This window comes from Gorilla gorilla, chromosome 11 (assembly GCF_029281585.2).
Source record: "Gorilla gorilla gorilla isolate KB3781 chromosome 11, NHGRI_mGorGor1-v2.1_pri, whole genome shotgun sequence".
NCBI classification, from domain to species: domain Eukaryota; kingdom Metazoa; phylum Chordata; class Mammalia; order Primates; family Hominidae; genus Gorilla; species Gorilla gorilla.
Window position 1 is genome coordinate 132,377,834 of NC_073235.2, and position 20,406 is coordinate 132,398,239.

At 41.8% G+C, this 20,406-nt stretch overlaps 1 protein-coding gene across 2 annotated transcripts in view; it reads right to left on the minus strand.

Moving 5' to 3' along the window:
• Nucleotides 1-20,406, minus strand: part of DNER (delta/notch like EGF repeat containing) — a 355,847-nt gene that overhangs the window by 314,251 nt on the left and 21,190 nt on the right. The gene's annotated exons all lie outside the window — the stretch shown is intronic.

Genomic DNA, 20,406 nt, shown 5'->3' on the forward strand with positions numbered 1-20,406 from the left:
TTTCTTATGTGATCCAGTGCACACTGTTCCAGGAAGACCCATGGCCGATCATTCCTTAGCTCAGAATGCCAGGACAGTGCTTAGCTGTGTAGCACCAAAGAAAACCGAGGCACCAATGCCAGCTGTTCAAATGCATCATCGACAAAAGAAAGGTGTACACAAACTCACAGACAGACTGAACTGGTTTCATTTGCTCCTCCAGAGCCAGTCTCCTCCCTTCCCCATGGCTCTTTGCTCTGAGGCTGACGCATACGGACAAACACAAAGACTCATACCCAGCTCCTTTGACTCTGGCTGCTAGATGGGTTTGGCCAACAGAGTGCACTGGCCAGGGGCCAGGGAGGGAGGAGAGAGAGGACAGGTATTTGTCATCCCCGCTGCTCCTTGCAGGTCACTGCACACTGGCTGCATCTCCCCAGTGAAGGTCTCCATTCTTGTCCTTGAACACAACCCTTATTGGTCTCCAGGTTCCAAGAATAGCTGGTCTCCTCCCCTTGCTCCTTCAGGACTATGGCAGTAAAGGAGCTGTTGGTAGCCCTGGGGTACTTCAGGGTCCCTGGTTGGTTTCTCTATACCCTGCCCACTCCTGTGTAAATAGTTCCTTTGTTTAGCTCTTCTCGAATTATGCTAATTTGAAAGTGTCACCCATTTCTGGATGCGACCCAGACAGACCCAGGACCCTTCTTCTTTTTTGGTGGGGGATGGAGTCTCGCTCTATCACCCAGGCTGGAGTGCAGTGATGCGATCTTGGCTTACTGCAACCTCCGCCTCCTGGGTTCAAGCGATTCTCCTGCATCAGCCTCCCAAGTAGCTGGGATTACAGGCATGTGCCACCACACCTGGCTGATTTTTGTATTTTTACTAGAGATGGGGTTTCACCATGTTGACCAGGCTGGTCTCGAACTCCTGACCTCAAGTGATCCTCCCCTCTTGGCCTCCCAAAGTGCTAGGTTTACAGGTGTGAGCCACTGCACCTGGCCCCTTGTTCTTATTAATGGCACAAATCTCTCTCCCAGCCACCTTCACACTCTGCTTTTCCTGAGCACTGTTCCCTAGGGTCATCTCTCATCATGTCACCATTCATTCACTTATCCACAAATAACTTTGAGCTCTAACAGAGAAGACACTGGCTGGATTCAGGGGTGAGGATAACCCCTGCTTTCACAGAACTTACTCTCCACCCTCTCTGTTGAACTCCATTTGGCCAAATATTTCTCAGGAAACCTGAAGGAGAGCCTGTTTCCAATGCCCTGAGACATAAGGTCATACAGATTGCAAATGGTGACTTCTGTCTTCATTCATCACCTTGTGCTTACCAGGGAGCTGGAAGATGTCCCTCATGAGGAGAAGCTACCTAAGCAAGGACATTCACAAGCCATCAGCATTAGTCATCTTTTATATAAAAATCACATTGTTCTGGAAGGTGGCCATCCTGTTACACTGTTCAAAGCACAGGCAGTGTATCTGGGGACTGTCGACACATGTGCATGTCTATACTGGTCAGGGAGAAGGAAGCTAATGATTCTAAGTTTGAAAATACTCTGAAGAACAAGGTATATGCCATATGACAGAAGCCTCCAAAGACACCTTCCTCCCCAGGAGGGCAAGTCCAAAAGCCTGTGGAAGGGGCCACGTTGGTTTCACAGGACTCATTAGAGGGAGAACTTCTGAACTGTTGCCGATGATGTCAGGATGAACTGTGGTGGACCTAACTCCATCTCATGCCTCCTTCTCAGCAATTTCCACTCTCTGCCAACCTCAACACCTACCAACTGCCAGGCACTGTCAGTTCTGATCCTGGGCTTGCATTTATTTTGATTCAGTTCAAAGAATTCATGGACAGGAATCTTATCTGAGCTGTCACTTTCACATCATGTTACCATCCAGCAGGAAGCTGGACTTAAGGTAGCACAAAGCACAAAGGACAGGAAAAGTGGATCCCTGGCAGACACAGGCTTTCCTGGTTTCTCACTGATCAGTGTGTCCCTGGAGGCTAATCATCCAGAAGAAATCTTGTTATCCTACCAGAAGGATGGTACTCCAGGCCTGCCCCAGCCACTTGGCTCACATTTCAAAGAGGAAATGACCCACAGGCCCCCGTTCTGGCCAGTGCTCTGTCTGCATCTACTCATTACTCTTTTATAGCATCGATCAGTCTTTGCTGGGGTGTGGAAACCAGACCCAGCTCTTCAGGCTGGCAAGTTCCCAAGGCTTGTGCTCAGCAGGCAAATAGGCCAGTGAGAACCATGCACTGGTGAACAATGAAGTCCATCTCCCAGGAGTGGCCAACACTGCACGCCTCCAGGAAGTACCACTGCCAGGGCTGCTCCACTGGTGCATCGGGGACATCTCAGGAGGGTTTCCAGGAGAAGGAAGCTGCAGTTCTCTCTGGCTGTGCTGCTGCTCATGTGAAATCCCCATTTCCCACTCTCACAAGTTCTGGAAGGTGGCCATCCTGTTACACTGTTCCAAGCACAGGCAGTGTACCTGGGGACTGTCAACAAGTGTGCATGTCTATATTGGTGGGCTAGAAGGGAGCTAATGATTCTAAGTTTGAAAATACTCTAAAGAACAAGGCATGGGTATATACCCAAAGGACTATAAATCATGCTGCTATAAAGACACATGCACACGTATGTTTATTGCCGCATTATTCACAATAGCAAAGACTTGGAACCAACCCAAATGTCCAACAATGATAGACTGGATTAAGAAAATGTGGCACATATACACCATGGAATACTATGGAGCCATAAAAAATGATGAGTTCATGTCCTTTGTAGGGACATGGATGAAATTGGAAATCATCATTCTCAGTAAACTATCGCAAGAACAAAAAACCAAACACCGCATATTCTCACTCATAGGTGGGAATTGAACAATGAGATCACATGGACACAGGAAGGGGAATATCACACTCTGGGGACTGTTGTGGGGTGGGGGGAGGGGGGAGGGATAGCATCGGGAGATATACCTAATGCTAAATGACGAGTTAGTGGGTGCAGCGCACCAGCATGGCACATGTATACATATGTAACTAACCTGCACAATGTGCACATGTACCCTAAAACTTAAAGTATAATAAACAAAAAAAAAAAAAGAACAAGGCATATGCCATACAAGAGGAGCATCACAGCTGCAGAAACCACTGCTCTTGACTTTGCGGAAGGAATACACTGGTTGAGCTGCAGATGGTGAAGGGCTCTGAGCCTGAACCCGATAGGGCCAGGCTTCGACCTTGTCACTAAAATTACCCACTGTGAGATCCCAGGCAAGTTACTCACCAGGCAGCATACTCACCTGCTCCAAAAGGCAGTTGTGAAGATTCAACGTTTCTGAAAATAAATCTGGCAAGTGCTAAATCATAGTCGAATAAGGTTAAATGAGCATTAAGAAATAATCGCCTGGTTATAGATGCTGAATGGCCCGATCCTAAGACTTTTCTTAGATTTAGGTTCACCTGCTGCTGTGGTTTTGGGGTGCTATTTGCTCTAGTAAAGGACTGTTCTTGCAGGTCTTCCCATCCATCCCTGTTTTCTGCCACTTCAACAAGGTCCTCCTCTCTGAGCAGCACAATTAGATGGGAGATCTTTTTGCACAGGACCTACAGACATGTCTCCCAAGGAGAACTCTGGAAATGGCTAGGGGCAGGAAACAGGGCTGGGTTTTTATTTTGTATTTTATTTTATTTTGCAGAAGTGACTGTAAGGATGGACTTGAAATTCTCATGTAGACCTGCTTCCCTCTCCATTTCATGAACTCATAGAGCTGTCACCCAGGGTAGGGTTTGGGTACCATGCTCACAGTAATATACAGCCTGCAGATACATCTGTTCTTTGATTCAGGTGGGTGGATAGGAACGAGTCTCACTTCCCTGTTCTGGAACATGATTTCCTACAAAACCTCGATGCGGGCTCACTTAGTATGTGATGTTACCTACAGAATTCTTGCTCTTCCCACTCTGCTTCTTCCATGCCTCGTGACACTGGGGTTTCTTCTTTTTCATCTTCCTCTTAAAGACTATTACTATCTTCTCACAGCTTCACTATCCTATCCATCTGACCTTGTCTTTGACACATCAGCCTCTGTTTTTGCTGATCTTCTGCCCTCTGGGATGACGTCTTTGGTTGGCACTGCTTTCCTCCTGGGGTCTCTGTCACATTTGAGCCATTTCCTTCTGGCTCTCCAGGTCAAGGAGAGCGTCTGTTGTGGTAGACAGTGCCATCTCCACCCAACATCAGACACTTCACTTCTGTCTTCCCATCATATCATGAGCTCGATCACTCTGGACAAGGAAACCTGAGATGGGGATGCCAATTCAAGCTCTCCCATCATCATAGATTTCAAGGGTGTTTTTAAGGTTCCAAATCCCTTTTTTGACTCTCATTTTATGCACGACACTGAAAACTCAGAAGTGAAAGAGGGAAGGAGTAGAAGCCAGGTGTGAATTCCCACCTCTCACAACTCTGGGCAGCTATAACTTTGAAGACCCACTCTCTTCTTTTCATAAATATACCACCCTTCATCACCACCCCAGGGTGGAAGGGTGATTACAATGAATTTTTTTTAATCTACATTGGTTGTAATATTCAAAGAAAAGGTTCTATGAAGCATGATGTAAGTTTCAAAGTGTTATTGTCTCTAATACGCAGGTGAAAGACAAAAATGTACTTTTTAGGGTTTAGAAGCAATACCATTATCACATTCATCTTATCAATATGTTTAAGTTTTTTGAAAGATTAAATGGATAGCTAGGTGCCCACGATCTCATGATTGTTCTCTTACAGATGGAAGATAAATCTGAACTCTGACTTTCATACTATATAGGCTGGAGGACTTACTCTCATGTTGTGTCTAAAGCTTTATTTAACTGATGGTCATTGTCCTCCTTTGCAGCTCTCAGTACATGGGGAAAAAAGTTTGTTGATCCTAACAAAGCATAAATTGCACTCATATTTGCTCTTGTTCTAAGGCCAATTTGGGACTTCTAAACATTTTTAATGAGCTTTGTACACAAAATCACATATGTCAAAACTCATGCATGCCAGAATTTCTCATCCAAAACCATGCATGGCAGCAAGCAAGTTGAAGCACGTGTCTTCCAGGGCAGTACACAGTGGCAGCCACTTGCTACCCCCTAATTTACTAAAAAACCCTGGGTTAGTGTTCCCTTCATATTTCCCAACAGCTTTCCCAGTCGCTTCTCGATTCCTTCCATCACTTAGTGAAGACACTACAAATACCTCCTTCATGAGATTCTGATGGGATTCTACATGCCAGGGTTGCTAGAGAACCCAAGCATCATGAATTCTTCAGGAAGGCAAATTGCATCTAGAGTCTCTCAAGTTGTTGTACATTCTGATTCTTCCCTATAAAAAATATTTTAATGCAGAAATTAGTTACATATGAAGTTATTAAAAAGGTGTCCTGTGACTGAGGGAAACTTGGAGAAGTCAGGGAAGTATAGTCAAAAAGGTTTGGCAGATGAGGTTGAGGAAGCCAACATGCAGTAATAACCAATTTGTGTGTTGCAAAAGCTAGACCAGTGTTTTTCCACCAAGAGCATCAAGTTCTCAGAACCCGCCCTATATGATCTCATGCATAACTGACACCTTAGCACCACTAAATCCTGTTTCCTCTGGATTTTAGAGCCTTAGAAGAAAAGTACATCAATTCATTTCAGCACCTATGGGCAGTACACCATCACATGACTTTCCTGTATTTACAGGGTATAAGGAAGTCATAATAAAAGGGGGAAGTGATTGACAGAAAGATACCTACAGACAGTTAGGACATAAAATGTGTCAGATAATAAATACATCTACAATCTTCCAAGACAGATCCACAAAGCAGGAGATCTCACTACATGCTGTTGAACAGTTGTGAGGGGTTTCCCCAATGCTCCTCACAGAAACACTGATGATTTTGGTCTGACACACGTGTATGGCATGAGAAAGATTCCGCTATATGTGAGAACAACCCCTTTTTAATACTCACTTACCCACACTCCCCCCAGAGGCCCTGTAGACAGAGTTATATCATTGTTCACACACCAGGGACTAGGACCAGCACCACAGCATTCCCCTAAATGCTGCCTCAGACCTGCTTGAAGTTTATTCCTAAAAAAGAATATTAGAAAAGAGATAAAATAATTACTATAGTATTTAAAGATCCAAATCACCTTTAATGATAATTTCTATTATAATTAAATAATTAATTTTCGCCTTTTGCCTAAGCAAAAAGGTATGTAAGGAAAGAAGGAGCTCAGCAAGTAGTTATAATATGACTCTTAACATTTTTTAAACACTTATTTAATAGGAAAATGTTATTGCAAATGAACTGTAATGTTAACTTTCAACTTCACTTGTGCAAACATTATCTTTGGAACATATTTTTCTACCACCCTGTCCTATTCCTTTTTTTCAGATTGAAACAGAATGATTATAGTCATTTGCCATAATACCTAACGTCGTCTGACAGTTTAAAACAGTGGTCTCAAAAGGTATGTCATAACTGGCACTTCCTCAACAGTACCTTATCGTTCTGTAGCTCATCTCAGTAGAAATATCAAGACCTATCAAGCCACTAATGCCTTATTCTGCCTGTCTGATGGCCCATTTGGTATTTGACAATGCCAATTCCTCTGTCCTCACATTTACTGTTGACTTTTCTGCATTTGCTCACTGGGATTGTCATTCACTCTAACCTGGGCTTCCTCACATAGCACACAAAATGTTAACCAGATGTCCTAACATCTTTCACACCAAAACTGAGGCCAATTCCATCACTCTTCAGGAGCACAGTCAGCCCAAGCTTTCTCACATGAGAAAGTGGAGTGACTCACTTCTAATCAAGAGGGACATGGTGTGTAAGTGCATATAATTACATGCAGTAAAAGCAACCTGACTCATTTGAAAAAGGCTATAAAAGTTGGGTCTCTCCCAACTGCAAAGTACCAGAAGGTATCTAATTCAAGCCCACACAATCATGAAGTAGTAATTCTGAATTAATTTACCAAATCCTAAAATACTGGAATAAGGCACACCCTCTACAACTCAAAGTATAAGACAAATAAAAGGAAGGCAATCATCCACAGAGTAATAATGGCACAAAACTCATTCATCTCAACATATGGTCCCGGGTATGGAATAAAAAGTGATGCAGAAGGAGTATGGACACATCAATATGCCACTGAGTCATGGATGGCTTCTCAGAAAGACCTAACCTGTAAAGCTGCATCAGGGAAAAAGGTTTCCCTCCAAGGTGTATTCTTTGGGGCTCCCATTGGCCAACTCTTAATTGGACCATGGATCTCATTCTTATTGGTGATTCTTATGTTCCTGCCAGTAGACTGGAAGTACCTGGTAATTAATAATAACCAGAGAAGAACCACTGCCCCCCAGATGCCTGTGGAGTCACTAATTTTATCGTTCCTTGAAGTGCAGGTATCACACAAGTGCAGAATCTGATGGGCCAGCAATTTGGTCTCAACACTGGAATGTCCAATGGCAGGCTAGAGCCTGGAATTTCCCTAACAAAAGCAGGCAAGCAAGCTCTTCGTGCCCTTTTAAGCAGTGCTATGTGTTGGTCATGCAAAATCAAAGAATCAGAACATCCACTTACTTTGTAAGCTGTTTGACAAAACTAATGATTGCCTTTTCATATAGGTTACCTTTCTCAGCAATGTAATTTCTCCTAAAAGTAATGATCACATAATTCTCTTTCAACAAGTATCTAAATTTGAAAACGATATAGAGAACAGTTCCAAAAGACAGGTATATATTCAATCAGCTAATACTTTTTTAAGTCCTACTATGTTCTAGACACTGCTGTAGTAATTACGGATACATTGATGAAGTCTGCTTTCATGAAGAGGCTAGCTTTGGCAGGAGATGGTAGTGGAGAGGAAGTTAATCAAGGAATTGCAAACAACGCAAAACCACAACAGATGGGGTCTCCAAAGGAGAGGCATATATGGGGTGTGCTGATAAAAGTTTAAAAACCAGCTCTCTGAGGAAGCTCTGATTTGTAGACTCTGCCAATTTTCATTGTGTAAACACTCCCAGTATGGCCAATACCAACATGATATCATATGGCCTGCAAAATTCCTGGAAATTTCACAACCAGCAGGTACAAGACTAGTATAATCTGGCTCCAGAACACCACTTATATAAGAAGAAGCTGAGCTAGAAAAGGACATGGAATGCTTGAGAAACAATAGACCACCCCCAGGTTCTAACACTTAAGTCCTGGATCTCAAACCTTCCATCCCTGGCACCAAAATAGCATAATGGTAGACTGGATGCACCTGGTAATTAATAATAACCAGAAAAGAACCATTGGCTCCCAGGTACCCATCTACTTGTCAGACATGGTGTTACTCCTTTAAGCCAATTATGCTCAAAATAAGGAGTTTGTCCCTCCTAGAAAACACATCCAAACTCACAAATAGTTTCATTTAATAATAAATTCCTCCCTTGTCACCCACACCACCAAAAAAACACCAACATTTTTCAGTCATTCTTCAAGTAAATTCTACATCCTTTGCTATAGTCACCCACCTCAGACCCTGAGTCATGGGCAGCCACACAACACCACTCAAGGGGGCACTCGAGGAGAATGAAAACAACTTAACAATAGTATTTCTCTAGGAAATACTATTCTTTCAAAGTTTGTGAATCCTCACCCCAAAATCTCATTCAAATTCAGTGGAGTTCATTTAATAGGTTAAGGAATTGTATACCTCTGCTTAAAACACACACACACACACACACACACACACACACACACACACAAATGTATCGTATAATATGTTTATAAATTTATAAAAACATAATTATGTGTTTTTTAATTTAGTAAATGTCATCTCAAGAACTAGAAACAGGCACAACAGATTGCCAGATCCTCTGCACGTATTTCAGAGAAAACCATATTAAAGGTTTGAATCAAATGAATAGAAATCATTTGAAATGTAAGCAAGAGGGCATATGGGGAGATGGCACCCAAGAAGGCAGGAGAGAATTCCAACAATTTTGAGCCTGAAGGCCACCGCTGAAGGCTGCACGCCATTTAGAAGCATAATGACATTTGAACAGGTGATGACACATTTGAAAACTAGTTCACAAATTTAGCCCACAATCTCTCCCAAACTCCAGTATAAAATTCAGCAGACGATAGGCTGAAACTTCCTAAGAAACCTTGTACATAGAATGTTTTAATTAAAATTTGATGAGTATGTATTCAGCTCCTAAGAACTTCAGCAGAAGACTCAATATTTTCTGATTAGTATAACTAAGGGTAACTTTCATTTGCCTAGTAAGTTTGCTTCTCAAACTGTAGCTAAATATTTCACTGAGGTTTTCAAAATACTCACAAAGAGCCCACTAATCCTGCTTCTTATTTCTTCTTACTGATATAATCAGCTAAGCAAATGGCATCTTAAAAGTTAAACTGGTTACTTCATCTCATAATCACATACCAGGATAGAAAAGATAAAGGGCCAGGTGCAGTGGCTCATGTCTGTAATCCCAGCACTTTGGGAGGTCAAGGCCGGCAGATCACCTGAGGTCAGGAGTTCGAAACCAGCCTGGCCAACATGGTGAAACCCCTTTTCTACTAAAAATACAAAAATTAGCCGGGCTTGGTGGTGGGGGCCTGTTATCTGAGCTACTCAGGAGGCTGAGGCAGGAGAATCACTTGAACCCAGGAGGCAGAGGTTGCAGTGAGCCAAGATCGTGCCATCGCACTCCAGCCTGGGGGACAGAGCAAGAGTCTGTCTCAAAGAAAAAAAAAAGAAAAGATAAAGGAATGAGAGAGTGACAGTGAGAACCACAGCAAGAAGTCAAGACTGGTTATCAGCAAGGGTGAAAAGTGGTTATGAATGTTATTGCTTTCAACAAGATTGAACTATACAACTGTAAAGATGGACAAAAATTTCCAGGAAAACTAGGAAAACAAATTTATTTTGTAAGATAGTTAATTATTTAACATATTAATTATAATTTAATAGCATAAAGTTTGACTTTTGCCACAGGTAAACAAATTAGTAAAAATCCACACTGATGACAATAACTCCATCAACTGAATACCTTCTATGCAGTAGGCAGTCCAGTTGGTGGTTTTTACACATAACTTATGTAAGTCTCATGCCCTCACCCCCCTCTTAGATATATATTGTTACCCCATTTTATGGATGAGGAAACCAAGGCTCAGCAGATTTCATAATTTGTCGAAAATCATGACACTGCAAGTCGTTCTGAAGTCTGAATTCCAAAGAGGATATTCTTAACCTTGACACGTTGCTGCCTCCCCGCCAACTAGAGCTGTTATCAATAGTTATTCAGCATTCACCAAGAAATCATGAAGTCCATAAATTGTGAATGTCAAAGAAAATGCACAGTAAAGAAGTCCACATTTTTCCCAGTTTACAAATTGGCTGGTTTTAAAATTTGTTTAGAAATCAAAGCACATTTTCCTGAAGAAAAAAAGGAAAGAACAAGAAAGGAAAGAAAACAAAATAATTGGGTTATCAGGTCAGTTCAGAAAAGCCTAATTCCTGATGATGATGACAATGATGATGATGACGATGATGATGATGGTGGTGATGATGATGACAATGATGATGATGATGGTGATGATGATGATGATGGTGACAATAATGATCATGATGGCGATGATACCAGCACATGTGGCCAGGCACTCATACTAAGTACTTTACACATATTTAATAACATACCTCAATGGCCATAGGGTGCCAGAAATGCATCTCTTGACTTTGTGCAGAGATTTTCCCCAGGAGCCAAAGTAGGGATGGGGGCTGGGGGCTGGGGGCTAGGGCATCATGGGGGCTGTACAGCAGGGGCAAGGGCAACATTTACAAGTGGGAGGAGGTTGCCTTCATGGGCAAACATTTGCCTTCCTCCTCTCCTGTGCAGAGCACTGTGTTAGGGGCTGGGGAGAGATGAATAAGACACCTAAGGCTGGTCTTGTGGGAGAGCTGATACTGAGACCCTTTCAACAGTCTGAAAAGTGCAATGGTAACCATTTTCCAGATGCTGCTGAGAACAGGAGATAGTACCTACCAGAGTGTGTGTGTGTGTGTGTGTTTGTGTGTGTGTGTGTGTGTATGTGTGAGAGAGAGAGAGAGAGAGAGAGTGTGTGTGTGTGTGTGTGTGTGTGTGTGTGTGTGTGTGTGTGTGTTGGGGCTAAGGAAAGGCACAGTGTCAGGCAGGGCTTCCAATAGGAGGTGATGGCTGAGCTGAACTTTAAAGGATGAGCATGAAATTGATGATAGGAGGAGCTAGGGGAACAGATTTACATGTCTGAATTCTCTCCCGAGCACCCACCATTCCACCCCATCCCCCTCTTCATCGGCTCTTCCTCCTCTACCCGGATTTCAAATATTTGTTTTTCCTTCTCTTCTTACTATACATGCTCACCCTGGACAATTGCACCCACTCCCATCCTTTTTCCATTTCCCTCTGGAGATGTCTCTGCTGAGCTCCAGAGGAACACCTCCAACTAAGTGCCAAACATGTCATCGAAATGTCTGCTGGGCCCCTCAGACTTTACGTACCTCAAACTGAGCTCCTGTCTTCCCCTCTAGAGCTGGAAATTTACCTTGAATTTACCACTCATCCAGTGAGTGAGAGAAGTATTATGAGTGAGTGGAATTTACCAGTCATCCAGTGAGGGGGCAGTTTTCTTGGAGGTGGACAGACCTGGCTGTACTTTCTACCATAATCTGCGGTATAAATTCCTATCAAATCTGGTCTTCATGATTAGCACCTATTTATGCCCCACAGTTTACAGCAAAAATTAGAAAGCAGTATGGGCTGTTTTCCAAATGAAACTAATTTAAAATAATTTACTTTTCTGAAGAATTATAATGAGAATCCATAGTTACAGATAATTTCAATGAAAGCTAATCTCATGACCTAGTAAAAATAAAGAGACTGAGCATATGGTTTGGAATAAATGCGATTCGCTAAAATGCAATCTGGATAATCACTGAATTATTATAATCATTCTCAGGCATGTTTTTATCTTTGTTGATTTTTTTCCATCCACCAGGACTGTGGTCGTATAATAATAACACAACAAGTTTAGAGGACTCTGATCTTTGGTTGCTTAGCAACTTGCAGCTTTGACGAGAATAAAGGATAAAGGGTCCATAGCAAAATAATGCTGTTTGCAATTCAACAGTTATTTAAAAGTTTTAGAATTATTAAAACTGTTCTGTTTTAAATAAAACTATGCAAATGAATAAATACTTCACAGGATCAGTCATCGTTTTTATTTCTATCATACTCTGAATTTGTGGTTGGAGTCAATCACTGAATGGATGACCCAGATTTACTAATTTGAATAAAAATATGATGAGAACACTGTTTAACATGGCAGAGTCATTGTTCCTTCCATAGCAGAGCTCATAATGTTGCTGGGAAAACTAAACGGAAAATGCATTTAAATTACAAAAGGTAAAAGGTGGTGCCCATCCTATAGTCCCTGCTCAGTAAACGCTAGCTGTCATCATCAATATCACTATTATCGTCATTAAAGAGGAATGGATAAACGGGCCTGTGTAGAGAATTCAGCAAATGGCATGCATCCTACAATGAGCATTCTTCCATTTCAGTGGTTGCAAATGTCAGTCAGCATGTTCCTCATTCATTCATTTATTTTTTATTCATTCAACAATGGTCATTGAGCAACTACAGATGCCAGGTGCCATACCAGGCACAGAGCAAACAACTGGGAACATACTAAAAAAAGTGCCTGTCACGGTGTGGACAGATAGCAAACGAGTAAACACATCAATATAAGTCACTACAAGAACTGAGAAGGGCTCAAGCAAGGGGCTAAGGTCAGTGTGAGGCATCGGAGGAGGGCTCCTTCAGGAGGGGAGGCTTAGTGGGCACCTGAAGGATGAGGGTGACCCATGCATGGGTAGAGCTGAAAGAAGAGGGAGTTTTTCGCGACATGATGTGCAAAGGGCCTGAGGCAGAAAAGAGCTCATACGTTTGTGCTGGGTGCCCCTCCGAGAATGGGATGGACAAAGTGGGCTGGGGTAAAGGAGAGATTGGAGAGGGAGCTGGATTTGTGTTCTTATGAAAATATTATTTTCATACTTTGCCAGGGCCTCTCAAAGTCACATTTAGTCAGGCAAATACACCCACATTTGCACTCCCCACAGAATGGAGGCCATGTCTATGGGATGGTGCCACTGACTGTTCATCTGGTACAGCTACAGCCTTGCCCCCACTCCCAGCCCGCACTACCACCGTCACCACCGCTGTCACCACTGCCACCCAGTCAACCTGCACCCAGGTTCTGAGTCAGCTTTCACCGTCATTACCATGGCTGTCCTGGGATGCTGCAGCATGGTGGACTCTGGAATGGTCCAGGAAAGACACAGCTCTGGCCAACCTGACTTAGCCTGGGGGCTAGAGCAGGCAGAAATTCTAGAAATTCAAACAAGCCAACAGAGGCAAACCCCAGAGACTTTATGGGCTCACACCTCATCCTGATTCCAGCCCTCCCTCAGGGTGGCTCAGAGACCACCGCACCCCATCTCTGACCTATCTAGCAAGAAGCCCTACCCAGGCCTGTCTTCTGCTGCTCCTCCATGAGCTGACTCCAGCCTGACTCCAGCACTCACTCAGCTCAAAAACAAATCCTGCTAATAGAGGCGTGACTGTTGGCTGAAGGCCATATCCCCATCCCAACAGTCCAGACACGAACCTCCTGACTCTCCTTAAAACCATAACCCAAACAGGTGGCTTTAATTGTAGAAATTCCCATCAAACCAACATGCTAGGGAAGAGGAGTCTTTCATGGACTTACAATCAACTCCCTTCACGTCATAACACAATGTGTACAGAAAAACTGCAAATGAAGCCAAAATCCCAAAATCTTTACATAACTTAAAGGTACAAGATTTGACTTTTCAATGTCACTCTGTCAAAGAATAGGGTATCTTTCCAATTTTATTTTATGCGCCTTAACATAATTTTGATTATAGCACTGATCAATTTTGTGTCTTCTTTTTTCTTTTCATATAATTTCATAGATGCAAGATTGTCTTTAAAAACATCTTTTGCAGTGGCTAAGCTCTATCATAGAGCTATGCCATTATTTAAACATTCTCCTATTAACTTGAAAACATTTAGGTGTTTTCCCATTTTGGACTATTACAAATAATGTTTTTATGAATATCTCTGTTTATACAAATTTCCAACTTCTTTTTTTTTTTTTTTTTTTTGAGACAGAGTCTCGCTCTGTCACCCAGGCTTCAGTGTAGTGGCACGATCTCGGTTCACTGCAACCTCCACCTCCAGGGTTCAAGCAATTCTTCTGCCTCAGCCTCCTGAGTAGCTGGGACTACAGGCGTCTACCACCACACCCAGCTAATTTTTGTATTTTTAGTAGACATAGGGTTTCATCATGTTGGCCAGGCTGGTCTCGAACTCCTGACCTCAAATGATCCACCTACCTCAGCCTCCCAAAGTGCTGGGGGATTACAGACGTGAGCAACTGCACCTGGCCCAAATTTCCAACTTCTTTCTAAGGACAAGCTCCAAAAAGGGATAGTATGAAATCAAAAGATTTAAGGTTCTTAATTCATGTTGTCTAATTGCTTTCCAGAAAAATGAACAAATTTTCATACCCCCAATTGATAGAGGTGCCCATTTCACTTCAAGAACTATATTTTTAATGAAATTTGACACTACTTATCTGTCACAACATTTTAATATCTGTAGCTGCCAAATTTAGTCATAAGGCTAATAGAGTAATTTCACACAATATTTACATAACTGGCACTGCTTTGGGTCACACTGATATCCAGATGGATTCCCAGTCAATTCTACCTTAACTTTCACCATTTCATTCCTTTCTTTCTGTCTCCTTGATCTGGCTGGTAATTAAAGTTGGCCAGCAAGTGTTTGGCAAGTTTCCGTTGTGGCATAGAATCTATGCCAATCCACTGCCATGGCAAACCCACATCAGCAAACAGGTTGGCTGGAAACCTTTCATCTCTCATCAAACGGGATTAAGTAATAGTTTTCCCTAACCTACTTCACCAGAGAAGTACAATCGGGGTGTTAAGAGCTCCTCCCATGACAGGATACACCAAACGGACCTTCCTGGAAAGGACTGGTCCGCCCACAAGGACACCGTCAGTGCTAAGTCACCTTGAAACTCAAACTTCCCACAAGTAACACATGGATGTCTACTCTGGCACTCAATCCTGCCTATCCCAGACTTCTCTGTAGCAATCAACAGACGGACCCATGGATTTGTGCAGCTTTGAATTTTTGCAGCCTCAGCAACATTGAGCAAGCCACACTCCTCCAATTTAATTACGGAAATTTATGGAGAGGAAGACGGGTTTCCCAGCATCAACTTGAAGACTGAAATGCAGGAAAGTCTGGGTTTGCATTGGCCAGATACATCCTCTTGGAACCATCTTTGGGTTCCTGGGATCCCACATCCGTAGTTTGTGGAAGATGCCGCTAGATAATGGGCTTGATTTTTTCAAGATCTTGGCCCTCTAGGCAGCAGGGTGAACCCTTCATGAAATACCACGTTTCTAACACTAGGACCTTTAAAAACACATATGAAGATTTAATCTATAAGACTGGTTCCTGGGAGACACAGGAAAGTGTATGTCACTTGAGCACATATTTAAAATAAACCTATTCACGATAGCAAAGACATGGAATCAGCCCAAATGCCCATCAACGATAGACTGGATAATGTGGCACATACACACCATGGAATACTATGCAGCCATAAAAAGGAATGAGATCATGTCATTTTCAGGGACATGGAGCTGGAAGCCGTCATCCTGAGCAAACTAACACAGGAACAGAAAATCAAACACGGCATGTTCTCGCTTATTAGTGGGAGCTGAAAAATAAGAACATATGGAACCAGGGAGGGGAACAACACACACTGGGGCCTGTCATGGAATGGAGTTGGGGGAGGGAGAGCCTCAGGAAAAATAGCTAACGCATACTGGGCTTAATACCTAGGGGATTGGCTGATAGGTGCAGCAAACCACCATGGCACATGTTTACCTATGTAACAAACCTGCACACTGCACATGTACCCCAGAACTTAAAATTAAAATTAAGTGAACTCCATAATCCAAGTTTATGCCTATACGTTTAGCCTATGGTACCTATAGTCCTGTTTTTCCACCCTGATGGCCACTCCCCTCCTTGGTCCCGGGTTAAAGGTGTCTTCTTGAACACAGGGAGTTAGCTGATTTCTCCCAAAGCTGCTGAGCAGGTGGCTTTGGTAGAACCATGACTTCCTAATGATGCAAAAGTTTAGACATATTTCTCTTGTTAAAATTCATTTAAACATGCAAAGTTTAAAACCATTTTAAAATGTGTTTCTGCACACAATTTATTTTAGCCAAGAGAAAAGAAGTGAGATGAGAGCATTCACATCAGCATACTAGAAAGCACTGGAGATGTAACCTGGCAGGACATCAAGTCAGAAAAAAATATATGTTTAACTCAGATTGGATGAAAGGGAAATACCACCACCTACCAGTGTGAAAATCCCTTGGCGCTTCCTGCATTCTGAAAGTGTATCCACACACAGGCACATTCCCTTTAGTCACGGGGTGCTTGGGAGTGGGGAGGGGCAGATACCACCAGTGGCTCTCCCTGGCTGCAAGGAAAAAACATAAGCATTCCCACCATTATGATAATCATAGTCTTCAAAGCAACCTCAGAGAATGTGAAAGCCAGCCTTCCATCATAGAGCTGACATAATTAAGTTTCGAAAAAGGTGGTTTGCCCAGGGTTTTGCTGTGAGCTATTATAGAGTCTGACTTCTGGATGCCCCATCTAGAACTCTCTCTAGCATAGCAACCTAGCACCCAAGGCTGGTACCACTCCAAAGTTCATTCTTCTGTTCAAACACAGGATTCCTACATGCATCAACCTTTGGCAAGTGTAATTTGAGTAATTATATTGGAAAGCTGCAATTATTTCCCTTCTGTGGGTCACTGTAGTCTCAGAATATTCATGAGTAAATCTTCCAAATGATCAACCCCTAGTAGTCCGCACGCATAGCTGCCCTTTAGAACCACTTGGGGGTTTCCTTTTGTTAATATTCTGCTGAGACACCAATCCCAAAGATTCTGATGTAATATGTGTGAGTAGGGCCCAGGGATTTGCATTTTAAAGCTCACCTACAGGGTCTAATATGTGGCCTGGGTTGAGAACCACTCATGGAGAGAGGCAGACTGTTTTTTCTTCTTTTGCCTATAAAGCAAAATATGTCTTGCAGGGATCAACTTTAGAGTCTCAAAGAATGACAAGATCTTTGCTCTTCTACAATCTGGATAGCTTTGGAAAAGTCACTTAACCTTCTTGAGCATGTTTTCCCATCTAGTTAGTAACAACAGCGCACAGAGAAAACATCTAATTCACCTTGCTATGCCCAATGCCAGGATCTGAATGGAATTAGCATTTGATAAAACGTTATTGTTGAATTGAGTGAAGTTGCTACACCGAATGCACCCAATCTCCCTTCCAGCTCCATCACTCTGGGACTACTCATTCATTCACTCAACAAACACTAATATTAAGTTATCAACTACATTCAGGCACTAGTTCAAGGGCTTATACCTGTGGGGAAAAAAAAATCTCTGCCCTTGTGGAGATTAAGTTCCAGCAAGAGACAGACAGACTGTAAATGATGGACCCAATGAAAAAGTAAGTTACAAAGGAGGTAGAAAGTGACAAACATTATGGAAAAACAGAGCAGAGTAATGGGGTTTGTGTTTGTGTGTATACATGTTTGTAGATCTTGGAACTAATATTTTATTGCTGACTGAAATTTTTGCTTATCACATTGCAATATTAAACATTATGCAATGGCCAAGTTCATTCTTATCACTGCCCACTTATTAAGAATAAATACATTATTCATTTTTAATGCTGTGTCAGTCAAGCTACAAGACTTTTTTACCATCAGTTTGAGTCTTTTGTTTCCTCTAAAGTTGGACCTGGTCATTCAGACCAACCATCCTGCTGAGAATAACTAAAAAGCTGGATAAGTGTTGTTTAAAGTACTCTGAAGGGTGTCCAGCATTTGGGAAAGCTTTTTCTCAAGGAGCATCTGAATTTTCCAGAAGAGGTTGCTAAAATCCTGAGAAATTGAGAAGAGACAATAGTGGCTTCACTGAACTCTAAGCTCTAACCCTCTATAGTTAGATTTTGTATTTTATGCAGTTTGATGATCTTTGTATTTTAAGGAGAAGATTTAGTTCATTTATATTTACTTGCCAATATAACAGAGTTTATTTCTACCACTTTGCAGCTCTGGTTCACTCTTAATGGAAAACTACTATCCTTTGAGTTTCTAGTCCTAAATGAGGGGAGATTAATCAGGCTCCTGTGTTCTAAGATGTGAGATTTATCAGAGCTTCCCGTTCAAAGATTGGAGCCTAATAAATCTCTCCATATTTAGGGTTGGAAACTCAAAGGATAATAGTTTTCCATTAAGAGTGAACCAGGGCTGTGATGTGATAGAAACAAACTTAATTATATTGGCAAGTAAATATAAAGGAACCATATCTTCTCATTAAAAGACAAATATTATGAAACTGCATAAAATACAAAATCTATAGGCTATTTGCTAAAGACACACTTTAAATATAAGTATACAAAAAGTCAGAAAGCAAAACAATTGGTTTAAAAAAAAAAGATGCATTATGCAAACACTAACTTTAAAAACTTCCAGTGGTGGACACATGACTGAGGCCTGACCAATCAGCAGAATCTAACCCCTCAGCCACAATGACTGGTTCAGAGATGCACATGTGACCCAAGTCAGTCCAACCAGAACTAATCTCAGGACTTTCCTGATCAACTGAAAATAGGTGCTCTCTGTTTCCCTAGGGTTGCTGGCAATATGAATAGTGTGAACCTGGAGCTGTCAGAAGTCACTATTCAGAATCTGAGAATGAAGCCTATAAAACGGAAAGTGGACCCAAGAAATGAAGAGACTTATGGCCCAGGTGATATAAGTTGAGCTCCCAGACACTGCTGTGCCTACACTTTTCAGCCACATGAACCTACAGGCTGCCTTTGATGCTTACGTTATTTGAATTGAGTCTTCTGTTGCTTGCAACCCAAAGGGTCCCGACTAATACATACCAGGTCCCTGATCTGACCTGGTCTTCAAACCTCTCTGGCTTTCATTTTTTTCAACTCTAAGATGACAAAATTAGATATCACTTGATTGCTAAAGTTCTTGCAGGAGTACTTAGTGCATGCATATTTAAGATACTGCATGTCTACTTAATAAAAATCCAAACACATCATTGCATTTCTGGTTTATTCATACTCACTCAAACACAGATATTACACTCATCTTAAAATCAGTACTTCCATTGGCTTTCAGCTATGGTTAACCAAATGACTGAATCTTATATCACAAGTGATTATGCAAGTTGATTACCATTTTCAAAAACTCATTTTATCTTTAGAGATTTTCTGTAAGTTAAACTATAAAACTGTACTTTTAATGAGCAGTTACTTCTGAATATACTGGGCAAAAGCATTAAGCCATGCATAAAAATTGCTTCTGATCTAAATAAAAATGGTTTTGGGGGTTCATCTTAAAACAATGGCCTGCACTTCTAAGATGTCTTACTTGCCAAAAAAATAAAATGATGCAATGATTACAGTTAATATTCCACTGTTTCAATTCATTCCACATAGTTTTAAACTGGATGGAATGTATTTGAGAACTGTGATCAGCATCTTGTATAAAGTATTTTTCTTATATAAGGATGAGCAGATAGCTGTTATAAGAAATAACTATATGTAATATAATACATATAATTTATATTTTATAATATAAAAAATCTAAGAAAGCCCTGCATTTGTAGACAAAGGATTCCAATCTCAATGCACTGCTATATGTCTTGGGCAAGTCACCAAGAACCTCTGGGCATTCCAGTCTGATATGGTTTAGTTGTGTCCCCACCCAAATCTTATCTTGAACTGTAGTTCCCATAATCCCCACATGTCATGGGAGGGACCCAGTGGGAGGTAACTGAATCATGGGGCAGTTATCCCCATGCTGCTGTTCTCATGATAGTGAGTGACTTCTCACAAGATCTGATGGTTTTATACGGGACTTTTCCCCCTTCTGCTTGACATTTCTCCTTGATGCCACCATGTGAAGAAGGATGCATTTGCTTCCCCTTCCATCATGATTGTAAGTTTCCTGAGCCCTCTCCAGCCCTGCAAAACTGAGTTAATTAAACCTCTTTCCTTTATAAATTACTCAGTCTCTGGTATGTCTTTATCAGCAGTGCGAGAACAGACTAATAGAGTAAATTGGTACCACAGAGAGTGGGATGCTGCTGTA